Genomic DNA, 7,084 nt, shown 5'->3' on the forward strand with positions numbered 1-7,084 from the left:
GTTGTTCAGAAGTTAATGCAATAAACCTGTAAGAAACCACCATACTTGAAATTGCTCATCAAAGTTACAGTTTAAATGCCATTTTACCATGCAAAAGTTAGAGATAAGAATAGGATTAGAACCTACATTGGACCAGCAAAGTATAGTACCTGGTCATCCTGATGTGTTAGACTTCACATTTGTCCCAAGTTTGATTATTTTTCCCGCTTACTAGTGTTTCACCAATGTAAAATACATCCTGGGCAACTTTATTTTCATTTTTGTTACTAACCATAGAGTGAAAAAAAAAAGACCAGCCATGTTTATCCACACCTATATTTTCAATGAAAATATAAGTCAATGAAACAGTCTCTCTCAATCAAGAAAACATCTGGCACCCAGCTGGAGAAAAAAAACAAGAATTATAAGTCTAGCCTTTCTCAGTGCTTTTACTACATTACACCTCAGCCTTTTTAGGCAACTTGCATCCCAATGGATAAGAGAACCAAATCTGGAGGGGCGAGAGGGTGGTAAATCATACAAAGTATGGAATTTATAGCATTCAGGAGTTCAGAATTTTCAATACAAGAACTAGATCAGAAAAGCAGACACTCACAACAGCAAATGCCCACAGCTCACCCAAAGTCTCTGGCTTTTTCATCCTAACCAGTCAATTATATCCAACCATAATCATTTAAATTGGAAAATATTTGACAGATATTTCATGAATTTTACACGTTGTATTAGAAAACCATTTATCTGTACTACTTATAGTATTAAGAATACTATCTAAGATTATATTATACAATGACCCTTTCTTTCATTTTTTTCACTTAGTGGAACCTTCAAAAAGAACAGAATGCAGTCAGGTTTTAGTTATAAATCCCTAAAAACGGAAGTAAATTTTCATGCAGATAATAATGGAAGTCAGTGGATTACCTCCCAGCTATAGTAGAATCATGATCCCACAGCCATAAAGTGGCTGCTTTAACCTGTAAGAGTTCTCAGGGTACCCTAAAAGTTGTTTCCTGATGACCAACTGTGAGCTTTCTTCTCATTTCAAACTACTGGACATTTTAAAATAAGGCAAATCTAAAGGTATGAGTATCTCATGAAGCTTTCAGAAAAAAGGGTTCAATTATGCTTTATGCCCTTGGCATTTCCCCTGAAAGGTATCATCCAAATGATACTTTGTCAGACACTCCAAGCTTTGCCTGACGTGAGGAAAGCCATGTTTATGGCTGCATAGTAGTGCAGAGGATATAGAGTATAACATTATGATGAACCCAATACTTCATAGAGTTGGATCAATTGTCTTCGAATTCCTGTTTGAAAGAAGGTTTCCATTTAGTTCAGTAAGAAAGAGAACTACAGGATGATCCCTTGAGGCGTTGTACAAAATGCTTCCATTCTTTATTTCCAGGGACCCTCTTTATCTCCCAGCCCAGCACCATTCAACTCTTCATTTATTCAGTCTGTAGTTACTTGGTGAGCACCAACTACATTAAACTATATTCCAGGAACTGTTTTAAGCCCTGAGGATATGGTACACATTAACACAGACAAGTGCCTGCTCTTATAGGACTTTTATTTAAGATGAAGGAAAAGGACCATACAAGTGAGTAAAAAAAGAAACAAGATAAATACCGTAGGAAAATAAATCAGGACAAGGTAATGGAATGAAATGATCTGATAGTGGCCTCTATGAATTGTTTGGTGACAGACAACCTCTCTGGCAAGAGTCAGCCATGCGAATATCTGAGAAAAGAGACTTCTAGTCAAAAGGCACAAGTGCAAAGACATTGAAGTGGGAAGCTGCCTGTGTGCTAGAGGAACAAAAAAGAGAGCCAGTGAGGCTGAAGTTCAGTGAGCTAAGCGGGAGGTGAATTTGAAATGGTAGTCAGCGACCAGATTATGGGGTCTAAGCAAGTACTTTTTATTTTATTCTAAGTCTATTGGGAAACAAAGGTGTGACATGGCCTAATTTAAGTTTACCATGATTTCTGTTTGCAGCGTGGAGAATGCCTTTAATGTGAACTAGAGTGAAACACGGAGATTAGTTAAGCATTTACTGCATTAATCTAGGCAAAAGAGGAGGGTAGCTTAGAGCATGTGGTAACAATTGAAATGGAGAGATAGTGAAAGACTCAAGATATATTTTGGAAGTAGAATCAACAGGTTTTGCTGATGTGGAGGGGCAAAGAAAGAATTAAGACACTCCTGGGTTTATCTCCCTTCAGTAAAGTGTGGAAGTCATGATATTTGCTGAAATGCAGAAGAAGGAGGGATCAAGTTTAGGAATGATGAATTAGATGCAGACATATTCATTTGAGATGACTTTGAAATATTCATGCAGACAGTGTGATCTGCAGGTCTCGACCATAGCTGTTGCCCTCTTTAAGGCCCGTCCAGAACCTATGTCCCTTGCTCTTGGACAAATCAGTCTCCGAGCTAAAACTTGAAAATGAGCCTTACAGTGATTCAAAAAGCCCTCCCCTTTTCTTCTCTTTTATTTTTCTCATCCTTTTTGGAACTCTTCCTTTTCTTACACCCAAGAGTTAAACTGTTTATCCCAGGACACTGTACCACACTTCAGCATAGCTTTGGGACTTTAAACGATTCTGTATTTGATCTTAAACATACCCACTCTACCAAAAGAATTTATTCCTATCTCTGCTCTCTTACTAATGACTGATGGTGAGTCCTCATTAATCAGAATCCCCTTAATGCACCAACTGTTGACAGCCACTTCCAAATCAAACCCTTACCCACCGCATCTCTAGTTTAGTGGGCCGATTCAACTGAAGTCTAGGTTCCTCTTCAAAGTCTTCTACAAAGTAATAAACAATGTCCCCTTGATTTGTTTCACAAGTTCTGGGGCATCCTATGAAATAATTTATTGACTGCAACATTAAAGAGCAGTTTTTAAAGTTTTCTGGAACCTTCATAAAAGAATGCATTGAAGATGTCTAAATAGTCCATATCGACACAGAGAATGCTCTCTGAAATACATAAAAGCTATCATGAAACATTTTGACTCTGTTTCTCTGATAAATGCCCAGTAAAATAAGCTCCCATTAATTATATTTCTGATTTTTGTCTTACTCTAGAATATTTTTGGCTAAAAAAAGCCAATATCTACCTTTTCATAAGAAATTATATGTAAGAAGGCAAATCTTTTGCTACACCTGACCTAGTTATTGTCTCCTACTTTCTATATCTAATAAGCAAATCCACAGAGGCTTTCACTGAATATTTGCAGTGGTTATTATTGTTGCTAAGAGCTCAGGACAAAATTCTCATTTGTTTAGATAAAGAAACTATGAAAGAATAATTTTTCTTTCATCATGACTAAAAAGTAGGTGGAAACATTAAGAAAAATATTGATTTCATACACTTTGAGGTAACTGACTCAATTTAAGAAAAACATAAGAAACTTATACTAACGAAATAATTTATTTATAGTTAACCTAGCCACTAAGATCTACTACAAGAGTTTAAGCTGTAACAACACTAAAATATTGCAACAAGATGAAAGATTGACATAATCATATAGATATTTCATCTAAACACCAAATAATAAGAAACAGTAAGGTGATTGTGTGGAAGTTTCATTTTCCATCCAGATGTTTGGCACTCTGTTGAAATACCATTGGTTTGTATGTTTCTAGTGGACAAGAATGCTATCCAACCGTAAAATACATGTGCAAAAAGGAATGAAAAATACCCTTTAAAGATTAATCAAGTGCAGCAATTTTTGCTTCAAGATTCCAGACCCATCTCTCACTTTGCAATGCATTACTTTATGAAAATTTGAGTTAAGACCCTCTCATTTGTCACCACTTTTGCAGTCTTTCTATTAGGAGGGGTTGAGATACTAATATGCATTAAATCTTATAATACAGTTCTGAAGAGTATGTGCCCAGAAACACTTCCTCTAATGGTGGTTTCAATCGGTACAAAACTCAATTACTGCAACAGAAAACCATGCAAGTAATTTAAATACCAGACATCATGATGCACCAACCAATTAAACTGTTAAAGCCAAAAAGACTTCTCACATCTTGAACTTTGAAGCAAAAACTCTCAACAAGTATACTGAGAGGGCAAGATTTTCTCTTTTCTTAGAATACACAGTTGAAATTAAACCCAAGTTTTTTACAAAGTATTTTTGTCTGAAATAACAACTTCAACTTTTTTTAATTTCTCTGTAACCCTTATAGATTTCAAGTTTCTGACATATGACATCCTCCTCTTTGTAAGCAGCTATATATTTTATACTTTTTTTAATGTGTTTTCTCTTGGACAATACTGCTCACAATTGAGTTTTATGAACAAATGCTATTATAATAAAAATAAATTTATTCATGAGGCACTGACTTCTTTTGTTTATTAAGTCAAAGAATATAAAAAGTAATCACACATACTTAAAGAGATACAATAATTGCAATCAATAATCTCTGGCCAGTCCCTCAGTGAAAATTCACTCACTAAAAGCACAAGGTTCAAAATAAATCCAAGATTATTTATTCAATTATGTCATTGACTGAGATAGAAAGGAAAAAAAACACTCGCGTTAGAACTGATTCTAATTTAACTTGCATTAAATTTATTATCCCTTTAAAATAACAGTGAACAGTCATACTAATATATCAAATGGAATTATTAATTCCCCAATTCTGCACATTCCCACAATCTGTATGTTGCCAAATCATAACTCAAAATTTAAAGAAAATTACCATAATATCCTTTATCATGACATCTAATTCTTTAAAGTTTCAAACAATAGAATGAATATCAACTAATAGTAACAGCAAACATCTTAAAATCAGGTGTTTAAAATTCTAACGATCACTATATGAGTTTTTTACTTATAGTATTATTTTTCCGAACGAATACTTCAAGTTGGCATTCATCTACCCCCATCAATATGAAAAACATAACACAGAAGAAAAGAATAGCTTCCTACTTTGAGCCAAGGGCTCAAAATCATAGGCAAATTGTCCTAATATGCACCTTAGAAATCTAAACAGCAGATTCTGATTGAAACAATCACACTAATGCCCTAAATAATTCTGGGATAGGATGGTATGTCATTAAAATGGAATAAATACCACTTTGTAAACTTCAAAAACTTCATTCTTTTCTAACAAAAGAAAAATGTACTTTATATTTGAAGCTGAGAGGCAGGTGGACTTGAGGGTAGTGAAACTGGTTCATCTGTGACTTGATTGCTAGTTTGGTATTTTGAATTATTTCAGAGAGGAAATAAAATATTCCTCAAAAATATTTAGCAGCAGGCTTCCAGGAAGATGGCGGAAGAGTAAGACGCGGAGATCACCTTCCTCCCCACAGATACACCAGAAATACATCTACACGTGGAACAACTCCTACAGAACACCTACTGAACGCTGGCAGAAGACCTCAGACCTCCCAAAAGGCAAGAAACCCCCCATGTACCTGGGTAGGGCAAAAGAATAAACAGAGACAAAAGGATAGGGACGGGACCTGCCCCAGTGGGAGGGAGCTGTGAAGGAGGAAAGGTTTCCATTCACTAGGAAGCCCCTTCACCGGCGGAGACTGCGGGTGGCAGAGGGGGAAAGCTTCGGAGCTGCAGCGGAGAGCGCAGCCACAGGGGTGTGGAGGGCAAAGCGGAGAGATTCCCGCACAGAGAATCAGGGCCGACCGGCACTCACCAGCCCGAGAGGCTTGTCTGCTCACCCGCCGGGGCAGGCGGGGCTGGGAGCTGAGGCCCGGGCTTCGGTCGGAGCGCCGGGAGAGGACTGGGGTTGGCGGCGGGAACACATCCTGCATGGGGTTAGTGCGCCACGGCCAGCCAGGAAGGAGTCCGGGGAAAAGTCTGGACCTGCCGAAGAGGCAAGAGACTTTTTCTTACCTCTTTGTTTCCTGGTGCGCGAGGAGAGGGGATTAAGAGCGCTGCTTAAAGGAACTCCAGAGACAGGCGCGAGCCGCGGCTAAAAGCACGGACCCCAGAGACGAGCATGAGACGCTAAGGCTGCTGCTGCCGCCACCAAGAAGCCTGTGTGCGAGCACAGGTCACTCTCCACACCCCCCTTCCGGGGAGTCTGTCCAGCCCGCCACTGCCAGGGTCACTGGATCCAGGGACAACTCCTCCGGGAGAACGCACGGCGCGCCTCAGGCTGGTGCAACGTCATGCCGGCCTCTGCCTCCGCAGGCTGCCCCGCACTCCGTGCCCCTCCCTCCCCCCCCCCCCCCCCCCGGCCTGAGTGAGGCGGAGCCCCCGAATCAGCGGCTCCTTTAACGCCATCCTGTCTGAGGGAAGAACAGACGCCCTCCGGCGACCTACACGCAGAGGCGGGGCCAAATCCACAGCTGAGCCCCTGGGAGCTGTGAGAACAAAGAAAAGAAAGGGAAATCCCTCCCAGCAGCCTCAGAAGCAGCAGATTAAAGCTCCACAATCAACTTGATGTACCCTGCATCTGTGGAATACATGAACAGACAACGAATCATCCCAAATTGAGGAGGTGGACTTTGGGAACAACGATATATATTTTTTGTTCCCTTTTCCTCTTTTTGTGAGTGTGTATGTGTATGCTTCTGTGTGAGATTTTGTCTGTTAGCTTTGCTTCCACCATTTGTTCTAGGGTTCTATCCGTCCGTTTTTTTTTTGTTGTTGTTTTTTAATTTCTTTTCTTTTTTTCTCTTAATAATTATTTTTTTATTTTAATAACTTTATTATATTTTATCCTTATTTTATTTTACTTTATCTCGTTTCTATTTTTCCTTCCTTCCCTCCTTCCTTCCTTCCTTCCTCCCTCCCTCCTTTCTTTCCTTCTTTCTCTCTTTCTACTTCTACTAATTCTTTCTTTCTACTTTTTCTTCCTTTTATTCTGAGCCGTGTGGATTCAAGGCTCTTGGTGCAGCAGCCAGTAGTCTGTGCTGTGCCTCTGAGGAGGGAGAGCCAACTTCAGGACACTGGTCCACAAGAGACCTCCCAGCTCCACATAATATCAAATGGCGAAAATCTCCCAGAGATCTCCATCTCAACACCAGCATCCAGCTTCACTCAGCGACCAGCAAGCTACAGTGCTGGACATCCTATGCCAAGCAACTAGCAAGACAG

General features: G+C 39.5%; 1 long non-coding RNA gene across 1 annotated transcript in view; it reads right to left on the reverse strand.

Moving 5' to 3' along the window:
- The window catches only part of LOC307195325, a 149,568-nt gene extending 143,384 nt beyond the window's left edge, over window positions 1-6,184 (reverse strand). Inside the window, exon 1 of the long non-coding RNA XR_013830803.1 lies at window positions 5,876-6,184. This is a non-coding gene — a long non-coding RNA (uncharacterized lncRNA). The remainder of the gene's footprint in view (window positions 1-5,875) is intronic.
- Between the last annotated feature and the right edge of the window lie 900 nt (window positions 6,185-7,084).

The sequence above is a fragment of the Stenella coeruleoalba genome (assembly GCF_951394435.1).
Source record: "Stenella coeruleoalba genome assembly, chromosome: 12".
In the NCBI taxonomy this organism is placed as follows: domain Eukaryota; kingdom Metazoa; phylum Chordata; class Mammalia; order Artiodactyla; family Delphinidae; genus Stenella; species Stenella coeruleoalba.